Source organism: Lemur catta, chromosome 2 (assembly GCF_020740605.2).
Source record: "Lemur catta isolate mLemCat1 chromosome 2, mLemCat1.pri, whole genome shotgun sequence".
Taxonomy (NCBI): Eukaryota; Metazoa; Chordata; class Mammalia; order Primates; family Lemuridae; genus Lemur; species Lemur catta.
Window position 1 is genome coordinate 124,855,500 of NC_059129.1, and position 21,066 is coordinate 124,876,565.

Here is a 21,066-nt window from a genome sequence, read left to right on the forward strand (position 1 = left end):
CTCAACATGATGTTATATGATAGAGGCATACACAAAATTAATAATGAGCAAGCACAGTGTCATGCCTACTACCATCTAATTAAGCTACCCTTACGAACCAGGTTAAAACATCTATAATTTAATGTCGTGGGCTGAATAGTGTTCACCCAAAATTCATGTCCACCCTCAGAATGAGACCTTATTTGGAAATAGGGTCTTTCCAGATATAAATAACTAAGGTAAAAATCAAGACGAGATGATAGTGCATTGGGGTGGACCCTAAATCCAGTGGGAGTGTCCTAATAAGAGAGAAAAGACAGGGACACAGAAGAGGTCACAGAAAGAAGGGGCAAAGACTGGTGTGATGCTGCCACAGGAAGGGAACACCCAGAGCCAGCAGAAGCTGCAAGAGGCGAGGAAAGATTTCTCCCTAGAGCCTTTGGAGAGAGCATGGCCCTGCGACACCTTGCTTTCAAATTCTGGCCTCCTGGACTGTGAGAGAATAAACTTCTGTTATTTTAAGGCACGGCATTTGTGGTAATTTGTTACAATAGCCCTTCTTAACTAACACATTTAAGGTAAGTATTATGGTGAAGGGGAGCGTGATTTTTTTTTCTTTTTAAATGACCTTCAATCTATGCTTACAGGAGCTTAAAATCAATTTTTTCCATACTCCTGTACTATCGTGACTAAATTTCACTTGAAAAAAAAATCTTCCTATAATATAGCACTCTCAAGCAGCACAAATACCATCTTCTATTAGATGAGTGGAATTACAGGTATGGCCACCTGAAAACGTCACAGCATTAATCACAAGCAATGAAAATGGAATGGGCCAGGTGTGGTGGCTCACGCCTATAATCCTAGCACTTTGGGAGGCCGAGGGAGGATTGCTTGAGACCAGGAGATCAAGACCAGCCTGAGGAAGAGCTGTCACTATGAAAAATAGAAAAATTAGCCGGGCATGGTGGCACACACCTACAGTGCCAGCTACTCCAGAGGCTGAGGCAGGATGGTCACTTGAGCCGAGGAGTTTGAGGTTGCTGTGAGCTATGATGACAGCACTGCACTCTAGCCCGGACAACAGAATAAGACCCTGTCTCAAAAAAAAAAAAAAAAAAAGAAAGAAAGAAAAAGAAAAGAAAAGAAAAAAAGAAAATGGAATGGGCTTTTATTAATGTCCAATATTAAGATTATCATTTTTTAAAATCCCTTGTTTTTGACTATAGAACCACTGTGAATGTTTGAGAAGTAAAACATGAAAAGGCATATTGCTCAAACTCCGAAAAAAACTAAGAACTGTCCATTAAAATTATTATTATCTGCCACCCCTCATCGTTGCTACCGAGATTGAAAAATAAATACCTAGGAAGCCTGGATGACAGGGAGTAGGCCCAGAATGAGGTACACTCACAGCATTTACAGCCTTCTGGACAGGACAAAGGTCTTGCCTTTGCCAGCGATGACCTTAGGGCGGCAACCACTTTTCTCCCTTGTAGGATTACAACATCTAGCATCATGTTAAAGTTTAACATTATCATCTCTAAAAGAGGGAGTGGTAGCCACACATACAGCTAAAAATTTTCAGATAATTATGTCTTCCAAACCCCTCTGTGAGATTTCATTTGTGTGCTAAAATTTTATTCTGATTTCAATAACATAATGGGGATGAGAATAAATTAGGAATTAATTTGCAGAACATGTAGAATTAGTGAGCCTAGGGCAGCTCAAAATTCTGCTGCATTCCTGGGAAAACACAACACAAAAGCATACAAGAAAAATAGGCAAACCATATCGTCTCCCTATGCATCCTGACTCTTAATCTTACCAAAAAAGCCAGACAAAGAAGGAAAATCCTTTCTCCATACTCATTCGTGGTGGGTTTGTTTGGCATCTATTAGAAAGTACAGTAGATCCCCCTTGTTGGAGATTTCACCTTCCATGGTCTGTTATGCCCAGTCAACCACGGTCCGAAAATATTAAAATAGAGAATGATGTTAAGACACAGAGAGAGAGAGAGAGAGGCCACATTCACATAAGTTTTATTACAGTATATTGTTATAATTGTTTTATTTTATTGTTGGTTATTGTTAATCTCTTACTGTGCCTAATTTATAAATTAATCTTTATCATAGGCATGTATGTAGAGGAAAAGCACAGTATATACAAGGTTTGGTACTATTGTGGATTTAGGCAACCACTGGGGGTCTTAGAACATATCCCCCGAGGGTAAGGGGGAACTACTGTATACACACAGGCAACACCTGTTTTCCTATCTGTAACTCTAGACATGCTTTTGAAGCACAAGGAGCTTCTGAAGTCAGGAGACTGAAGACATGTTTGCAATCACTAGTGCTTTCCATTTTCCCCTACATTGCAAGGGACTGAAGATGCTGAAACCCTCTGGTAGTTTCAAGATGAGAACGACCAGGGTAAGCCAGTTCCCTGGAGAAGAATCCACTCTGGTGGCACCTGTGACCTTCACGGCTGACACCATCTTACCCACGTTTTAGTCATTCCCAGCTCCCAGTATTCTGGAATACTTCTGGATTCTGAATGTCTCTGTCAAGAGAGAGATTCAGTCTAGGTTTTTCTACCTATTTATTATTACCACGGGCACAACAGAAAGAAGGAAAAAATTGTAGCATTATAACTATCAATTGGCTAATTTCACTTTTTTCCTGGTTAGTTAAAAAGTACTCCCCCATTCTTGTGCCCCAGTCTGGCCACCTCTACAGGCAGGGAAATCTGGAACACAGGGCTTTGTTCTGCACACTTCCTCCTCCTAACACCATCTGAGCCTGTATCCTGTTTGATTTTTGTGCACCCTGGAACAAGGCCTGACCTCCTTGGTCCCAAGGGCAACTGTCATCCTCTCTGCAGCCACTTTTCTCTTAGGAAATATCTGAATCCTGGATTATTTCGTGCTGGACACAAACCAACTGTGGAACTACACAGCAACCAGGCAAATCCAGTAGCGTCTGGGCGCAAGTAGACTCATTCACATCACTATATTTCCTCCTTGAATTCATGGGAGTTCTGTTCTAATTAGCCATTTTAAAATATATTCTCCTGCACCAATTCTTAGGATTATTTCAATTTTTTTTTTTCCTGCACAGCCAAGTCTAGACTTCTTGACATCACAACCAAGAAAGCAGCCCTCATTTGGCTCTTCTCATGAATTTGTGTCTACCCTTATTCGTGGCACCCTAGCTAGCTGTCCTCACACCCAAAGGGCTTGATTAAAAAACAAACGAACAAACAAACAAACAAAAAAAAAACAGAACTTTTGGGTTCCTCTGGTTCCATCTTCCCAGGAAAGGTAATAATGAGTTTCTAAGTTGACCTGGCTGGGCTCTAAGCTTAGGTAACCAATCTCCAGCCTCTCCTGACTACCCGTAGATGTGGAGAACTGCCTGGACCCCTGTCCTGTCCCCTGGACTCTAGTCTATAACTCCACCCATTTCCTTGGGAGCACAGTGACATCTATTAAGCAAGAGCAGCGGAAAGAGTCTTTGCTATGGAACCTTGTGCCATAACCCAGCCCCGATGTGGCTTCAAAGTGTAGTGCCTATGGCTGAGTTGTTTCTTTGAGCTAGAACACTCTTGGTACCTTTGTAGTCAATTGTTTTTTTCTTTCTAAATCTGACCTCTTAAAATCCACCTTCATACAGCTTTCCAAAAGAACTCCAATTATTCCATTCTCTCCCTTGGAGGAAAAAAAAAAAAGTCATGTTTCCACTTATGTAAACAACACAAGATAAGGATAAATGGCAAACACCTCATCTAGCAATAAAGGCCCTTCTGGACTTGGACTCAATTCTTTTTCCAAAGTATTCTAGAGATGTCCCCTTAAGTGGCTCCCTCAGTGGGCTCTGTGCTGAGTTCCACGGGGTCTTGCACTGCCACACTCTGCTTTTCACTTCTCTGAAGCCTCCTTTAACGCAGCTCCTTCCCGCAGCAGAATCAATCTCAGCCTTGCACAGTGTCACCATGGCTTTTTAGTCATGCAGCTGTCATGGGGTTACAATTCTGCCCATCTAAAATGAGAGTCTCCTAAAGCAGGGACTTGCTCATTTACACTTAACTTCCAGTGCTGTGCAGGGTACATGAAACATGATAGGCAATCAGTGTTTGTACCATAAACATATAAAGCCAGAATTATTATTACTTCACCATTTCATCCAAAAGCAAATGGTCAGTGGAAAGTATATAAAGCCTGGAGGAGACACATCAACAACATATTGATTCCTATGAAAAGTCATAACATATCTAATATGTTCCCTAAAATTAAATAAATGGACACTATTTTCCCTATACACAACTGTATTAAAGCTCATTATTAAATGAAAGTGTCTAATCATTAATAGTTAAGCTTTCTGGTGGAGTACTTATAAGTCATCATTTCTTTAAAGGTTAATAGTCTAAAGAGTCTGATTTCCACACACAGATACCATTCTCTCCCAAGGCAGGTTTACCAGAGCAAACTCGGAAAGCAGTTTTTCCTATTCTCATTCTGCCTGAATTAAATATTTGAAGGATGAAGGAAGTTGAAAACAAAAAGAGAGAATTTTTCTGGAAGTATCTATTACAAGAATATTGATGTAATATGTCCAGCTGGAGGGAGGGTACCAAGGGATGTCATAATAATGACCCCAAATCCCCTTTATCAGTGTGCTCACAATGAAATGTATTATAGGAGAGAAAAACAAAACCACTAGAGCGTAAATTTCATTCGCTTAAAGCTTGGTCATTATGCCTAATATATGTACATTATATTTTGGAGGGTCAAGGTTAAAGTACATAAAAATAATCTCACAGGAAAGATACAGTATCATGTCCTTTCATGCTATATATTTCGTCAGTGTGCTCCTGGACAGACAGACTCCCACAATACACAGACCAAAGGGAACCTCCCCCCACCCCCCTGGCCTCGCAAAAGAGTAATCTATAATAAAGAGGCCATTTCTGTCATTTTCTCTTAAGCATCTGAGTAATCTGAGGAAGTGAAAAAATATAACCAACCTTCAACTATAGAAACAGGTACAACACTTCTACCCACAAAATCACCATCCCTAAATCATTCATTCTTTTTTTTTTTTTTTTTTTTTGAGACTGAGTCTTGCTCTGTTGCCCAGGCTAGAGTACCACGACGTCATCATAGCTCACTGCAACCTCAAACTCCTGGGCTCAAGTGATCCTCCTGCCTCAGCCTCCTGAATAGCTGGGACTACAGGTGCACACTACCAGGCCCAGCTAATTTTTCCTATTTTTTGTAGAGACAGGCTCTAGCTCTTGCTCAGGCTGGTCTCTAACTCCTGAGCTCAAGTGATCCTACCACCGCAGCCTCCCAGAGTGCTAGGATTACAGGCGTGAGCCACCTCGCCCAGCCCTAAACCATTCTTAAGAGAAGACAGTCTGCAAATCAGAATTATTCAAGTTCATGTACCTGCCAACCAGAAGGACCACAAATTCTGCCACAATTTATATCTTAATAAAACATAAGCCCATAATCAGGGAGAGTAACTGGACTATAATTGCTTTTAATCATTAAGCAAAAAGATAAAATCCCATTAGATATACTAAGATATTAAAAGGAAGATATCCCAAGTTTAATGTCCAGCCTCCTGATGATTTCTGCATAGATAACTGAATACATTACTCTAATATTTATATTATTTAAGACACATAAATTTAGTTGGCTTTGTTTTGAAGCCAAATAGATTATTTGAAAAAACCTCAAAGCTCTGTAAAAGAAGTACAGAGTTTCTATAAGAAAGGTAGCTTGAAATCACCACCTTCACCAACTTTTGACCCACTTTAATCTCAGTGACAACACTTCGAGGAAGGAGCTAATCATTTCCTTTTCAACTGCCAAGTCTTCTGAGTAGTAAGGCAGTTTGAAACTTCAGGAATAGTGAGTTATTTCAGGACCCACAGGATTTATAAAGATAATGGCTTGAGGAAACCACAGCATTTAGGTTCTTTCAGTCTTTTTCCCTGTCCTTAGGAGTTTAAAAATAAGCAAGAAAAGGATTCTTTAAATTGGCAGACCAATTTCAGGGGTGGAGTCGTGCCACAGTGCATGAAAATCACAGAGTTACAAGATCCACAGAGTACAGTGCATCCCACAAAAACTGCTCTCTTCTGACGCCCCTCTTTGATCATGCCAAACATAATCTGAGCCTTTTCCTTTCCTTTTTTATTTTTGTTCTTTCTCTCTCTTGCTCGCTTAATGTCAATAAAGTTCTAATAGAAGTAACTTACAATTCTGTTGTAATAGCTAAGCTTTACTTTGTGTTCCATTTTTATTTAATGCATCTCTGTAAATTCAGCCATTAACTATAATAAATCTATGGTCACTCAAGAGGAAAAAAGGTACATGTCAACAATGGAATACTAAGTTTTAAAATGCATTTATTGCTTCTGAGGCAGGTGCACTTCTGACAGCTCTGTGAAGTTATTCAACTGTCTCTAGGGACTTCAGTTCACACAAAAGACGGGCGGAAGCCTGGGGCCCTTTGGGTTGTTGGTATGTTTTTGTTTCTGTTTTTGTTTTCCTCTTTCATTCTTTGAAAACTGAATGAATTTTGTTCTTGGGGTGGAATAAAAGTGGTACCAGACACCCTGTTTTCAGGGCTGATATTCCTGCCCTTTTGCCTTCGCTATTGCTAGTAAGTTGCTTGTCTTCTGCACATCTGCTTAGAAAACTTTCTGCGTGACACAGAGTGAATAAAAAGCTTCCAAACCTGCTCTGTAAGGTCAGCAAAGGAATCTATCACTTGACCTTCGCAGGGCAGTCAGGAATGTCAAAATTAAAGAAACTAATAGAAAGGAACACATGCTCAATACCATTTAAGAGGGAGAAAGGAATGTAAGGATGTAAGCCTGCAGGTAATACAGTCTTGAGTAAGCTAACTCACCTCTCTGGATCCTTCCTTTTTATTTGTCAAACAACAGATCAGACAGGGTTATCTTTGAGGTTCCTTCCAGCCCTAACATGTTAGCCCTGTTAAGGTAACTCTACTTGGATCCTTTCCTACCTTCAATTTAGAAACTATATATAAATATTTACTAAAATGCTATCAAATGGCACTGACAGGAAAATATTCGGTCAATGCTCCAATGAGATCTCTCTCTAAATAATTATTAAAGTTGGTTTCTCCAATTAGGTAATCACGAAACAGTCAGGTTCTTTGGATTTTCATTTCATGAGAAAAGAAAGACATCTTTAAAATTGTCACTGTCTCTCAGATTTTACAACCAAAACACAGAGTACCATGTTGGGTACCAAAAGCTTTTCTTATGAGGAGTGAGCATCTTTTGCCATTCCTCAATGTTTGGAGAATAGGAGAAAGGACAACAATGCTTTTTAAAATTGTGACTTTTCTCTGAGCTTCATTTCTTGAATCACAGAATTTTTTTTTAAATCTTTACTTTCAACTAATTTGAATTGCATTCAAACATTTTTGTGTGCCTCCTCTGTGTAAATCATTGAGCACCACCGTGGGCCTAGAATGCAAAGGGGGATTATAGCATTTCAACATAAACTACTAAAAGGTCACATGAGTTCTGCATGCTAGGACATTAGTTGTTTATTAAAAAATTCACAGAAAAACAGAGACTCAGGTCAGCTTTTTCAGTATCATTTTATATAATTTCCATTTGTAGTAATGACAATCAAATGGCATTTAAAGTATTTGGCCAAAAATGTTTAGTGGAGTAGAATAGTTTTACATGATAGAAATGTCTTATCTTCACCATTTCTTGACTTCCTAAAAGCAGGGAGTGTGAAGAAAGATATGAAATAGAAATTCTGGTGAGGCAATTTCAACTATATGAAAAATGAGTAAATATATTTGGTGTACAAATAATCAGAGGGAGAGAAGAAAGGGGGTGAGAATCAACATGTTAATAGAGAAAGTGGTTAATGGCAAAACCAAAGCTTAAAAGCCATGCTTGCTTACTAAGTGAAATAATGCAGTAGATGGTTATCCTATTTGAAAACTCGGAGTGATTTTTACAGAGTGTTTAAAATCTAATGTTTACAAAAAGAACTGGGATGCCCAAATACAGTCACAAGTCCGTAACAGTAACACAAACATGTACTTGATTCAACTGTGCCAAAAAGAAAAGCCAACATAAGATAAGCATGTAAAAAAAAAAAAGCACATTTACATATTACAGTAACATCCACTTACTGAGAGATCCCTTTTCTGACAAACTTAACCACTCAAAATACAGCAAAGAAGCCATTAGTCAAAATGGCCTCTGACCAGACAGCATCACTCACAGGATTGCAGCTCAGGATCTCCTTCATCTTCTAGTCGATACTCTTGCAGTAAATGGGGTTGCCCAGACCCTCTGCACAAGGTCACAAACTATAACACCAAACCTTAGAGTGGTGAGGAAGACAGGAGGCAGGCCCAAGAACACTAGAGAGAAGAGAAAGCCTTACAGTAAAAGTAGAATACAACACAGTCACTAGAAGTTAAAGGACATGGTAGTGGAGACCCACCTTGTGCCAACGCAGAGACCCTTGCAAACCTCAACAGCCACCAGGGCATCACCAGATTAGCACAAGGTTCAATGACTATTCGAAATGACACCAAGGCATCAAAATAAAATTAAACTGTATTCTGCAATTGAGCAGAGTTGTTGCACAGTGTCGTGGAAAGAGTGTGGGACTAAGTCACAAGCAGTGGATTCAAATCCAGTCTATATCAAGTATCTATATGGCTTCAGGCAAGTCACTTAATCTTTCAAGAACTGCTTTCTCACCACAAAAAGGGAAAATGTCACCTGTCCCGCCCATCTCACAGGACTGTAATCATGGTGAAAAATAAGACCGTATGTGAGTACTGTGCAAACCAGGACCTATAAACAGGCTCTGTAATATAGAATATATTTTAGAAAAATACTCATAAAAGGTATTTTGAATTGTTTGAGAATTCTGAAAGATGAATGATTAGTCAAGCTTCTGTTACATGGAAATACAAATAAGTAAAAGGCATAGTCCTCTAACATTATATACAAGCTAACATCTAGTTTATATGATCACAATGTAGAAAAGTATCTCTAACCAATCACTAGTTTTTTACAACAATAACTTTATGTTTCAAGGAAAACACTGCTTTTTTTTTCCAGTTCAGACATAGGACCTCCGATACAGGCTAGAGTCCAACAATTCAAAAGTAATGTTAAAGGGACTAAACTTCACAACTCATTTTCCCCTGTGGGGAACGGACAGTGGGCCAGCAAACACAATGACAGAGAAATCTAGAGAAACTAGGCAGACACTGGTCAGACGCTGCTGTTCATGAGCTTTCCCTGGGCCAGCGAGCAGGTGCAAGGAAGCAGCCTGCGTGCGCAGCAGCGCCCCCACGCTGGGCTGCAGCAGGCAACAGGCTCGCATTGGAAATCGCTCAGTCCCGCTGCCAGTTTTCAGGCATTGCCCCTTACACACTGCCTGTCCTGGACTAGGGGCTCAGAGGTTCACCCACAAAAGGACTTACTATGGTGGAGGAATGCTTAGGCGCTCAGAGTCATAAGTTGGTTTTTGGACCAGATGGTTTTTTGAGATGCACCACTAATTTGCAGTGTATCTCAAGGTACTCCTGCAGTGTGCCAGGCCTTTCTACCACACCAAGACAACAGTGGTCTATCCACAGAAACTCCGTCATAGCTTGTAATATCTAAATATTGGGGAAAAGCTATCTGGCACACAAGCATAATAAAACGCTACTGAAAGAAGTGAAGTCTACTAAAAGCACTATCTTGCTAATTGAAGGCTGTGACCTAATGGAGAGTCATAAAATCAGGTTTGTAAGTGAGGAATGACATTTTCTGCTTAATAGAATAAAATAAAACAGAAGAGAAAACAGAGTATCACATGTAGACATGCAGCAAAGGTAAGTAATTTCACAGAGCTATTGTGTGTGTGTGTGTGTGTGTGTGTGTGTGTGTGTGTGTGTGTATGTGTGCACGCACCAAGGGTGGATTGAGAACCAATGCAAAGTATATTTATTACTCTGGACACAAGCAAAACTTTTAAGTTTCTGACTTATAAAACAAACTGAAAGTAGATTTTTTGAGCACTGGAAAACCCAAAACATTCACATCATAGTTCCTTGTAGAAGATTCTTTTCCCCATTTGAAACAAACATTTATTGTGGAGAAAACTAGCTCCATTTCCTCAGAAACTAGAGAAAAATGTACTAATTGGATTTTTGTTGAGACCTTTATTAGCTGAACTTGGAACATAACCTTCAGGATTTTTAAAGTCAGTGGCATAACCTTTCCCTGGCTACAGTGACATAAGAACATAGATCAACTGAATAAACCAACATATACTCCAGAGTATGGGAGGTAACCAAAGTCTGATGATCCCAAGGAATGTGGAAGGAGAGAAATCCAACCTCCTCAGCTCACAAAGCATCAATAGCACACAAATGAGACAAGGTGGCTCAAATTTGCTTATAAATGAAACAGAACTAAGATCCCTAGGACAGAACAACATTCAGGCATGCATACTTAAAGACAAACAAGTGGACTTGGGAAGCTAGCAAGGAGAAAATTATTAAAAACATCTTTTTACAGTAGGAATGGAGTATGTTGATTAACTCAGCAATAAAACTGTTAATGCTTTAAGGTAAAAATCAAAGTTCTTTTTCCAGGAAGTCGAAAGCACTCTGTGTACTTTCTGTTGGTGAAAAAAAATTATGTAAATAAATAACTGCCAGGCAAGATGATCACAGCAACCGAACCAAGCACCAGCCACAACCACCCACCAAGGTAAATTCACAAGCTGCCTATTGTATGCTTTGTAAAGGAATCCCCAACCAATCAAGACTCAAGCAGTACACACCTGTGTTCAGGTAAGAATTCTGGTTTATCTCAAAATGTAATCCAGAAACACCAGATACCAGTTTCTACTTTAGCTGAGACGTTTCTAGTTACAGAGTGAAAGAGAACCTTAGAGGCAAGGGAACTGTACCGACAATCAAATGTAATTGATTTTCATTTTCTTTTTTCATGTTTATAGAAAAGACAAAAAGCAAGTGATACAGTTTATTGAAGTCTCAACTGCTCATGGATTTTACTTACAAATGAGTTTTCCTTCAAGGAAGGTAAACATATATTGAACCCAAACCTGACAATAATTTACTTGTACCACCTAAAATGACTTTAACCAGTGAATAGGTTAGCCGTTCCCCTTGTTCCACACCTTTTTCCAATGATGTACAGAAACTTTATTAAGCTATGTCTTAAAAACAAACAGACCTACAATACTGTAAGCACACAGTCAGTCATGCTAGCAGCATATTCAGAAACCTGACTGAGTGTCCAGAGACCATCATTTTACTGACTTAGGAATGAGATCAAAATACTCTTAGCAAAGGGGAGCAGGACAGAGAAGGATGGACACTCACTATCTCTTCTTTCCTCTTCCCTCCCATTTATTGCCATCTTCTTCATGATCTTCCATTCAAGAGGGCGTGAAAATGGCAGGATGGAGTCCCTCTTCATCCCACCCTAATGAGTGCCTGCGCTAGGAAAGGCCCATAGGCCTGGTCGCTTCAGACAACCTCACAATTCAAGCCGTTTTCACACTGAATGGAGGAGAGACTAGCTCCTCAGTGTGGCTTTCTCAAAAAATTGCTTTATATCAAGTCTACGAGGCAATAGGAGCTCTCAAAACATGAGAACCCACAATGTGCCACCCACAGGACGCACACACCCAAACATGCACCCAGACACTAGGACTGAGTTTAGCAAAGGGTGGTACTGGCAGAGGAAGCACCAGCTGGGAAACCTGCTCACAAATCCTCCTCCCAAAACCCCCTAGTGGGGGGACTGGTCTCAGACAACCACTTGGCTGGGCAAACACTCACCATTTATCATATATGTTTAAATATCTGAAGTGTGATGCAGTCAGTGCAGTGATGGGTTTTAGCAAGAACTAAGTGTTAGTTTAATAGCTATGACAACTAGTCAGTCATCAAACATCAGCCATGAAATGATAGTAAACGCTCAGAGATGCTGAAATTTAATGGTATAGAGAAGAGGTGTGTTACGGGCTACAGAGGGCTGGACCGTAGACATCACTGCAACCAGCTTCAAGCTCCCCCAGCCTTGTACCATGCACACGGTGTAGATGAACAGCATGTACGTTGATTATATATAAGTTTTCCAATCACATTTATTAAGACAGTGGTCATCATAAACATCATCTTTAATTAGGCAGATTAGAAATATAAGCTGAGGACTACCCATATTTCATAAAGCTAGAAATAGTGCAACTATACCTTTGAAAATCACAGATGCTGTTGCTACAGGACCAAGTATTAAAACCTGTGACTTCCTCAGTAAGGATAAGCCTAACATAAAAATTGGTAGTTTCAGAACAGCTTTTCCTCATGTGCCTGTATAATCACTTCAACCAGCACTTTGTTCTCAACTCCTACAGCTCCTAGATGACCTGGTTCTCATCCCTAATGTTCCAATCCATTCTGCACACCATGACCAGAGAAGTTCTCCTTCAACATTGCTTTGACTGTGTATTCATGCAATGGATATTTGCTTACTATCTGCAAAGTACAAGACACTGGATAAGACACAGGCTAAACTTCAAAGAGTTTCAAACGCAGGAGCGGTATGGAGCACATACTCAAATACTCTCAAAGCAGAGTATTTGCCCTTAAACCGAAAGTGAGTAAGTCTGTGACTCCAAAACACCCTAGGTATTTTCAACGCCATTTCTCCTGAAGAATTGTACTTGGTTCCCTATTTCGCCACATCTAAGTTTCTCTGCCCAGTTTTCAGTTCCAATGATCTGATCCTTCTTTGCTTATCTAACAAACTATTATTTTTATTGGACACATATATATGATAGCCAGACTACATTTATTAGGCAAGTTAATTCACATAAAGTGTTAATAATAGTGTCTAGCCATGGTAAGCACTCACTAAATATTAGCTATTGTTAATACTTACAGGTGGGTTGACTGAGTCAGATATAACTTTTCAATTTAGTATTTTAATCATGTCAGGATTTGACATAAACACTCAGGTAAAAATTCCTCCAAGGATTATGTAAAGGAAGCGATAGCTTCCACTGGAGTTGCCTGGGTTATACAAGTACTCCAAAGACATTTATTTCTACACTAAAAATTCAACATACCAGTTAGTATATTCTACACTAAGATAAAGACTTTTTTGAACAATTATAATAACTATAGATAGTGAAGAGATTGCCAACTCAATGGCCAATATCATTAAATACAACCAGATCCAATTTAAGGCTGACAGTGTGTCTATAAAACAAACACTCATTCATTCAACAAAGAAACTGTACTTGCTACTGATATGCATGATGAATAGGCATTACCCCATTTTGTAGAAATGAAAACTAGAGCATAAAGAGATCATGTGACTTAGTCCAGGTCATACAATTAGCAAGTGACAGAGCAAAACATTCAGATGTCCTGACCTAGCGCTCTTCACACAACTCACTCATTCCTTCAACTATGATTTATTGATCACCTATTATGTGCCAGACAAAAATCTCTCCCATTAGCCTATGCAAATAGCACTGTTAACAGAGTCCCAGATAAGTTGTGTTCACCCATTCAGCAAGCATTTACTGAGCACTTAGCCTTGGAGATAAAAAAAGATATATGACTAGTCTCTATCCTAAGAGAGTTCACAGTCTAGTTCAAGGCACAGACAAGTAAACAAGTAAGTATAATCCAGTGTGTGATAAATGCAATTACACAGGGATGATGAAGGTAGAGAAGTAACAGAGAAGGGAGTAATTAGTTTTGCCCTAAGGGGCTCAGGGAAGACTTCACAGAGTTTTTTTAAGGTTAAGTAGGAAGTCACCAGGCAGAGGAGGGGACTGGAGACAGCAAGAGAGGATAGACAACCATTCAGAATGGAGAATGGCATTAACTGAAGTATTTGATAGGGTACATTGTAGCTTTTTTTAAAACTCTAATTTGATAGAAAATATTATAGTTAAACCAAAAACACCCTGAAATTACATGGAAATAAAACACATTCTTTAACAATTGCAAGAGACTTATAAAAATTAACCCTAATTAATATGCAGGGTCATTTAAAATTATTTTTAAAATAACGATTTGTAAAGATCAATTGCAAAAAAAGTTTCTGCAACTCAGCAATTATATTTCAATGGAAAAGAACACAGGTTACTCACTTCCAAACCCAAACCCTGACAATAAGTTACTTTTATCACTCTATTTCTAGTAATCTAACTAAGTGTCTAAATCTCAAAACAAACCCACAAATTTTTTAAAGTAATAAAAGAAGGATATTAGATAAAATCATTTCAATAGAACTTCAACAATTTAATTACCAAATAAAGACATTTTTGCAATAAAACAAGGCAATGAGATAATAAAGGTTCCCAAGTTCGGAAGAAAAAAATAATCAAAGGTCAGGAAAGGGCAGTCTCAATGGACCAAATAAAATATTAAGTGGCACTCGCTGTCTGTCTCTTTCACAGAATGTCAACTTCAGAAGGAAGTAATTGGGAAAACATTACATTCACTGGTCTCTTTTGTTAAGACAACAGGATAAACACCATTTAGCTATTTTTCTGATGTACGGAGTAACGCTCAGAATAAAGAAAACTTATTTATCTAGTTTTACTCATAAATTTGGGATGCTACTTTGACAATATTTGCCAAATATTTAGGCTGCCTTGATGCCATAAAGAAGTGATTCTTAAGTCCCACAATTTTAAAGATTTTATTATCAAAAATAAATCACAGCTATTTACATGGAAACAGGATCTTGACTCTTGACCTTGCTCCTTTTAGAATTCCATACCATTTTTCTCCATTGTAATATCTGAAATACTGCTAACCTAATTATACACAAGCATCCTATTCTCTGCAACTATTTTATTAGGGGGGAAATTGGGATGAAATTACTTTACATACAGCCAACTCCCACACTCAAGATTGATTATCTGGTGTATGGATTATTCATTACCCTTGACACCTAGTAAGGCTATTCTCTGGCCATTTTTGTAGTGGCTGGGAAGGAAGGGCTCTGACATTCAAGTGATTCAAATCTGGTAATGTTAGAGTCCATGAATGATAAAGTCCAGAAGGAAATGATGAAACATTGTTTTAAACAAGGCTTTGCATGTCAATGAGCCTCTCTATCCTCCGATCTGCCAATACCAGGATCATCAATCATGACTCTGTCTAGCTAAATGGAGAGAGAACTGGGGCCACAACAAAACATGCTCCGCTCAGTGAGAGGACGCCCCATTGTTATTCCACCTCTTTGGTTTGATTTGAGTGAGGAAGAAAAGGAAGCACAGAATAAACACTACCAGTCATTAGTTTTCCTTGAGAACTTTCCACAGTGAGCACTGCAAATGAAGCAGGTACTTGTTAAACCGTGTTTAATTAAATGGTAGCAGCCATAAAGCCATGCAAAACACAAAAATGTTCCAGATAAAGTACCTTTATCTGGACCTTCTCATCTAGGTCATTCCTGTTACACTTTTTCACAATTATCTTACATTTTCTCTTTAATTCCCCTTTAAACTTCTTATCTGCTTCTCCATTTAAGTATGAACTCCCTGACTTCAGTGCCTGTGTGCTATCTTTCTTTGCATCCTGCACACAGTACTCAGTAATAATTCCTCCAGTAAATGCTCTCACACTCCACATGGAAAGCTACTTATTGTCTCATCTACAATTGCATTCCACTTTTTAACTGTGCAGAAGATACTGACTCAAACCCTTGATTTTATGGCTAATTAAATCAAAGCATCATCTACTATTGTGGTAGGTCATATCACACTAGGAATATAAGAATAATTGCTGTTACCCAATTCGTTCTTATCTCCCTGAGTACAAATGTCAATACAGAGAGTTTTGAAACTTGTCATGTGGTGTAACAAAAGAAAACATGCAGGTGCTTACGAGTGATTGCTTCTTACATATGAATGTGTATCTTCTTTTTTTTTTTATTTTTATTTTGAGACAGGGTCTTACTCTGTCACCCAGGCTAGAGTACACTGGCATGATCATAGCTCACTGAAGCCTCAAACTCCTGGACTCCATTGATTCTCCAGCCTCAACCTCCCAAGTAGGGAGGCCGAATAGACACGCATCACCCTGCCCGGGTAATTTTCATTTTTATTTTTAGAGATAGAGTCTTGCTATATTGCCCAGGCTGGTCTGTAACTCCTGGCCTCAAGCAATCCTCCCATCTTAGCCTCCCAAAGCACTGGGATTACAGTCATGAGCCATCACACCTGGCCACAATATGTATCTTCTAATTGCTTTTTCAGCTCAGGAATAGTAGCCTAAGTAGAAAGATCCATATTAGTAGCTGCTAACCTTATAAAAAGATACTCCCAAAGAAATCTCAAGCATTGTAATTTTATTTTTAGTTTCTTGACTATAAGGGACAACACTGAATCGTAAAGCTACTGACTTGCTGTACTGATAGAAATCCACAGGGTAATCACTTTAAAACTTTACTTTGATGTTCCTGATAAGCAATCCAGCATAGAAATTCCCTATTAAAAGACCTTCTGTCTTAGAAAATGAATGTGTGTTTTTTACAACATACTATCCACACTGATAGTGGGAAGTCAGCGGGCTAATGGTGCAAAGCAATGATACCTGGAGACAGTGGGCAGGGAACAGGCAAGCAGTGTGGCCTTGCAGCAGCTGCTGGAGAGGGAGAAGGCCAGGAGGCTGTGGAACCAGACTCCCGCCAACCAGAGATCCCATGGGGGGACAGCTGATGTGAGGCCGGCTTCTTAAGTTAAAGCTGCCCTACCTCTGGCTATCACTGCTTGACGGCAGGGAGGGGAGGAGGGAGAGTAGGGTTCTAGAAATCTGTATGAATCAAAAAATGTTAACATAAGGGAGGAGGGTTGGGGAATAAACTGAAAGGAAGGTGGATTAGGATGCACATGATGTGGGCAGACAGATATAAAAGATGCCATACATTCCCAGCACACCGATGTGTCTTCCAATGTATATTTATTCACAAACAAATCCTAATGTGGTCACTCTTAGTACTGACTGATATAATCTTTGCTAGGGTTTCAGCTTATCTGATGCACTTAAGAAAGAACTTCAATCTGTATAATTTTTCTTACAGAATTTTCCTCCTATGATCTGTTAGTGTAAACAAATGTCACTTCTGCATTTCTCCAAAGGAAAGAATTATATGGAATAAAGATCAACTGTTATGCCCCTGAGACAATATGTTTAAGTTGGAAGCCAATTTTCTTTTGTAAGTCAAATGTGAACATAAAACATAACATTGAATTTTTTACCTACAGGGAGCTTTTTAAGGATTCCAACTCCATATGTCAAGAATGATAATATTATTCATGCCCAATTATTTCTAAAAACTATAGAAACTTACAAACTGTATTATGCCCCTATTTATCTTCATGAGGCTACTGTATGCCCTATTACATTAAGGGATAAAGGGTACAATATTTGGTATTGTTATCTTAGCAAGTCCTTCCTTCGCTTCACAAGTCACCCTGTCCTTTACAATGACTTCATTTTCCATGAGTCAAGTGTACAGTATTTGCCTTATTTCCCAACTAAAACTAATACATGCGAATTCAGTCACTTTCTTTTAATGTTAATTTAGATGAAGCATCTACAATAGAAATCCTAAAGCCACATGCCCACATGTACACAGTCTTTAACAGAAACTTGACAGCAGTTGACTTAAAGTAAAACAAGTCCTAAAAAGCAAACCTTCAACAAAGACCAAAGGAATCAAAACTACACCCTCTAGCAACCACAGTACTACTGTATCCACCCTTCAAACATTTTTGCTTCAAACATTACAACCCAACCATTTACCAAAACCACTGCTTATTCCTGATTTAGAAACGTAAAGTTCACAGACTTACTAAACTACACAAATCCAGCCAGAAAGCACAAATGCCTTTTCTAAGCCTGGCAATTATACAGCACCTGAACTAAAAACCCACATTTTACAGCTTGGAATGAGTAGATCACTGTTGACCACCTTCTTGACATAATAAACAACTCACATCTTCAAAAAGTATTAACTAGTCCCTCTAGTGCCACAGTTTAATAGACAAGAACAAATGGTTTAACACACATTATCCCTGAAGAAGGGTTGCATTTAATTCTCAGTCTGTGCGATATAATTACTGTACTCATAAGCACATATTTAACTTAGTTGATTGTCTCACATTTCAGCAGTTTTGCTTCCCAAAAGAGGGGGAAGAACAGGTCTCTGAAAGAGTCCAGCAAGGTTTCTCTTGGCACAAGGAAGAATGTGATAAACAGGGAAAACACAATCACGCGGAATGTCTGGACTAGGTCCCTTTGTAATACTTAAATAGCGCTCCCCTACTGGGCTTTGCCACGGCACATGGAGAAACCATTTTAAAGCTTAAACAATTCAGTCTCTACACACTTTAACAGGAAGAACTCGGCAATTCTAAATACAAAATAGGGGTGTGTTAAGAAATATGGAAACATTTCCCTCTCTCCCAGGAGGACTGGTATTTTTCTTCACCTTGAGCGAGGCAAAACATGCTAATCCTGAGAACAGAGACCAACACTGGTCTGTAAAGAAACTTGACAGAAATCCAGTAACTCCTTTTGGCCGAGATATCAAGGGTAAGCACCTGGGTGTGTTCATTTTCCCCAATGTCACAGCCCAACACCTGTTTAATTCAGGTGTTCGTGTAATTCATCAATCTTCTTAGAAGAAAGATGCAAGAAGATTATCCGTGATTCCCAAGGTCTCTCAGTGTCAGTGTTCGTGTTCTAACCCCATCCTTGTGAGAGCAGAAGATTCTCTGTCTGATGGTGGTTTACCATTGAACTTTTCACAAGTCACATGAGCATGTGGATCTGATGAAGGAAGCGAGTGTGCTCGAGCACAAATAACAGCTATTTTATCCTTCTTAGAAGGATACGATCTCAAGCTGCCTCTAGCTGGAAGAGCATTTTTATTTTAGACACGTAAACAAATGAATGGCGCTGATCTCCAATACAAAAACAAACAAAAAAGAAAATCCTAACGGGGGGGCAAAAATCACGAAGGGAAATCAGTGATAGAAACAAAGACTTCTACATAACAAACTTTTGAAAATGTTTGAATTAAAAAAAAAAATCGAGTCACCTTTTCTGGGCTGGGTTCTGTATATCCAGTTCTCATCGTCCGCGTCCACCTGCCGCCCGCAGACGGCGAGCTCTCCATCGCTGCGAAACAGCCTCTTTGTCTGCCCGGACAAGGAGGAGAAATTTATCCAACTCACAGCACGTGAGAGAGAGCCTGCATGTGGCTTGAGTCTGAAGGAACCCGAAGAGCGTTCCTTTTTCATCTTCTTTCACATCAAAATCGCCTAGAGACAAAGGACGGCCCCACAAACAAAAAGCTCCGGGTTTGAAACTGGTCCGGGTCCTTCCCGGGGGCCTGTCGCTTCCCACCCGCTCAGACAGTGCTGAGCGTCGGGCACAGCATCATGCAAAAAGATTGCTTCTGTGTCGCCCAATTAGAAAGAGAAGGAAAATAAGGGGTTAAGAAGTGGGGGGGGGGGGAATGTTTTACCCTAGGCACACTGTGGTAATCGGTTTCTAGATCAGCGATATCCACAGCCACAACATCAACATAAATAAAAGTACAATCTCAAAAATGAGGCGGGGTGTTCATTTCAGGAGCACTTGTCAGGACTTTGCGAAGAACAGAGCCAAGGCACTCCGACTCTTTGGTGTGTCCCCAGCATCCCAAACTGTAGTCCTACTCCGCTCCCGGGCATCCTTCCCCGCCGGGGCAGAGAGCTAGCCGGCTGTTGCAGAAGGAAGGAAGTCCTCGCCCTGGAGAGAAAGACAGATCGCGAAGCCTGGCCCGCAGTCTAAAGTTCACCCGCACAGGTTACTCGGGAGAAACCCGAGCGCGGCTCACTCGCCCCGCGCAGCGCAGAATCACAAACCGCCCCCTCGCCTCCTGCCCGCTCGCCGGGAGCCGCAGGACTCCGCAAACAATAAACCAGGCGGCGTGGCCAGTGCTTGGATCCCAGAGCCAGCGCTCCCGCGAAAGAGGATAGGCCTTCGCGACACCAAAGGCACCTCATTGGAGACAGAAGACTCCGCCTCTCCACAGTCAATACTTCAGTGGCAGTTCAAACTTCCGAACTCCTGCAAAGCTGTGGATATGCAAGTCTGTGCGGAATACAGACTTCCGGGGATAAAAAGAAAGAACTTGCTTATTAATTATCAGACCATCCTTCTGCAAGTGCGATTTTGAGAAGGGGTTTAATACAGGATATAGTTATATACATATCCAGCATTTCTAACTGGATGTCGGAATGCCATCATCGGAGGAAGTCTACTTCCAAAGAGAATACCACCCACCCAGCTATCACTTCACTCCCAGCTTTCAGCAAAGGTGAAATGCAGCCATTATGCACCTGTAATCGCCTCTCCTGCCTGTCACCAGCAGCCAGAGTGTGGGGCTAAGGACTCTCCTCTGCTCCCTCACTGGCAACTCCTGGGGGTCATTCTTCTCCAGCCTTGAGTGATCATCCTATCACAGAGAATCATCATCTCAGAGCTATGATAGTGGCAATTAGCTGCAGGCTCTTGCCCTAAGCCTCCTCGGCAAACTATCTAGAGACACATCTTGCAATGCATTTGGGTGTAGCATTTCACCCAAGGCCAACATACTGTAATTCCAAGGCCCTAGGAATGTTTAAAGTCCCTACAACTTTCCATCATGCAGACTTCAGTCAACATTCCCTTCCCCAAAGTGTGATGTGGAATAAGGCAGGTAAGTAGAGAACTAGGTCCATCACACTTTGCTTGACTCAGCATTGATCAAAAATATTAAAATAACAAAGTGCCATCATAAATAAACTCTTATTAAAAATTATAAAAGTAAGAATTTGCATCATACATCCACTCCAATTCACTGAGATTTTTAAAAAAAGGCTCTCCAAGCTTACTGGGACTAGGCCATTTGTAGAAGAAAATCAGAACTTCTTGGAAGTGCTCCAAGGGTGGGCAGTTCATACTACACCAT